Source organism: Echiichthys vipera (genome assembly GCF_963691815.1).
Source record: "Echiichthys vipera genome assembly, chromosome: 11".
In the NCBI taxonomy this organism is placed as follows: domain Eukaryota; kingdom Metazoa; phylum Chordata; class Actinopteri; order Perciformes; family Trachinidae; genus Echiichthys; species Echiichthys vipera.
Window position 1 is genome coordinate 835,796 of NC_139836.1, and position 2,500 is coordinate 838,295.

The following is a 2,500-nucleotide window of genomic DNA, read 5'->3' on the forward strand; positions in this document are numbered from 1 at the left end:
AGGCGAGGGTTGGACCTTAAGGATTAATTTATATATATTTATGTTTATATATAAATATATATAAACATAAATATACACACACACACACACACACACACACATTGGCTCAGGTGTGAAGACTTTCTTCTGCTTATTTTCCTGATTAAACAGACAAATCCAACCGTGCTTCGTCTGAATTCCAGTTTTTATTTTAGTGGTTAAACAAAATAAATCACGCTTCATTCAAACTGAACAGAAACAAAGTTAAACACAAACTCGTCTTTAAACGGAAACAACCGTCATCAACTCTGGTTCGGTCCAAATGAATCTCTCAGTGACTGAGAACGTGTGAAAATCTGGACTGGAGTCCGTACGCGCTCGCAGACTGGAGTCCGTACGCGCTCTCAGACGGGAGTTCGTATGTACGCGCTCTCAGACGGGAGTTCGTATGTACGCGCTCTCAGACGGGAGTTCGTATGTACGCGCTCTCAGACGGGAGTTCGTATGTACGCGCTCTCAGACGGGAGTTCGTATGTACGCGCTCTCAGACTGGAGTCCGTACGCGCTCGCAGACTGGAGTCCGTACGCGCTCGCAGACTGGAGTCCGTACGCGCTCTCAGACGGGAGTTCGTATGTACGCGCTCTCAGACGGGAGTTCGTATGTACGCGCTCTCAGACGGGAGTTCGTATGTACGCGCTCTCAGACGGGAGTTCGTATGTACGCGCTCTCAGACGGGAGTTCGTATGTACGCGCTCTCAGACGGGAGTTCGTATGTACGCGCTCTCAGACGGGAGTTCGTATGTACGCGCTCTCAGACGGGAGTTCGTATGTACGCGCTCTCAGACGGGAGTTCGTATGTACGCGCTCTCAGACGGGAGTTCGTATGTACGCGCTCTCAGACTGGAGTCCGTACGTACGCGCTCTCAGACTGGAGTCCGTACGTACGCGCTCTCAGACTGGAGTCCGTACGTGCTCTCAGACTGGAGTCCGTACGTACGCGCTCTCAGACTGGAGTCCGTACGCGCTCTCAGACTGGAGTCCGTACGCGCTCTCAGACTGGAGTCCGTACGTGCTCTCAGACTGGAGTCCGTACGCGCTCTCAGACTGGAGTCCGTACGCGCTCTCAGACTGGAGTCCGTACGCGCTCTCAGACTGGAGTCCGTACGCGCTCTCAGACTGGAGTCCGTACGCGCTCTCAGACTGGAGTCCGTACGCGCTCTCAGACGGGAGTCCGTACGTACGTGCTCTCAGACTGGAGTCCGTACGCGCTCGCAGACTGGAGTCCGTACGCGCTCTCAGACGGGAGTCCGTACGTACGTGCTCTCAGACTGGAGTCCGTACGCGCTCTCAGACTGGAGTCCGTACGCGCTCTCAGACTGGAGTCCTTACGTACGCGCTCTCAGACTGGAGTCCGTACGCGCTCTCAGACTGGAGTCCGTACGCGCTCTCAGACTGGAGTCCGTACGCGCTCGCAGACTGGAGTCCGTACGCGCTCGCAGACTGGAGTCCGTACGCGCTCGCAGACTGGAGTCCGTACGCGCTCGCAGACTGGAGTCCGTACGTACGTGCTCTCAGACTGGAGTCCGTACGTGCTCTCAGACTGGAGTCCGTACGTGCTCGCAGACTGGAGTCCGTACGTGCTCTCAGACTGGAGTCCGTACGCGCTCTCAGACTGGAGTCCGTACGCGCTCGCAGACTGGAGTCCGTACGCGCTCGCAGACTGGAGTCCGTACGTACGTGCTCTCAGACTGGAGTCCGTACGTGCTCTCAGACTGGAGTCCGTACGTGCTCTCAGACTGGAGTCCGTACGCGCTCTCAGACTGGAGTCCGTACGTGCTCTCAGACTGGAGTCCGTACGCGCTCGCAGACGGAGTTCGTAGTGAAAGCGCGGCTGATAGTGAACCAATCTCAACCGTGGTGATGTAATTTTTCTGTACATTGCAATTTTCAACATTTACTTTAAAATAAAAAGTTCTTTGTTGCCACCTCTAAAGATATTAAATATAAAACCAGAGTAAACACACACACACACACACACACACACACACCGTATTTGTGGTATCTGATGAACGTGTGTGCGCTGCAGCTGAATCCTCTGCTCGCTGTAATGATTCTTACACCAAAGCTCCTTTACGTTCCTGCGGTCTGCGCTTCAGTGAGCCAGAGGTTATGGAGACGGCAGCTTCTGCGGCTGCTCTCCTGTGGGGTCGGCTCTGACTCCGCTGCTCGGTTCACCCTCAGGAAAACTGCTGCGACGAGGGGAAACGTGGCTGCGTGACCTTTTCAACTCTCCACTCGAGTGCAGCGGTGTCATTACGCAGCGCGCGCCGGCTGCTTGTGCCGCTTGTGTCCGTGGCCTCGTGTGTGTTCGTCTCCTCCTGAATCATCTCCCGTCTGTAACAGAGACTCATCACTGGGAACAGATCCATGCGTACGCTTATTAAACCATTTCTGCTGCTTTTTATTAGAGTGTTTTAGTGAAGTCCGTATTTGAAAAGGCAGATTAGGAGTGTGTCGTTT

The 2,500-nt window shown here is 54.0% G+C and overlaps 1 protein-coding gene across 1 annotated transcript in view; it reads left to right on the forward strand.

The window, feature by feature from the left end:
- crls1 (cardiolipin synthase 1) overlaps nucleotides 1–165 on the forward strand; it is a 6,251-nt gene extending 6,086 nt beyond the window's left edge. Inside the window, exon 7 of the mRNA XM_083923570.1 lies at nucleotides 1–165. This exon is cut by the window's left edge and continues 353 nt beyond it. The gene's annotated coding sequence lies outside the window, so the exon portion shown is untranslated.
- Nucleotides 166–2,500: the final 2,335 nt, after the last annotated feature.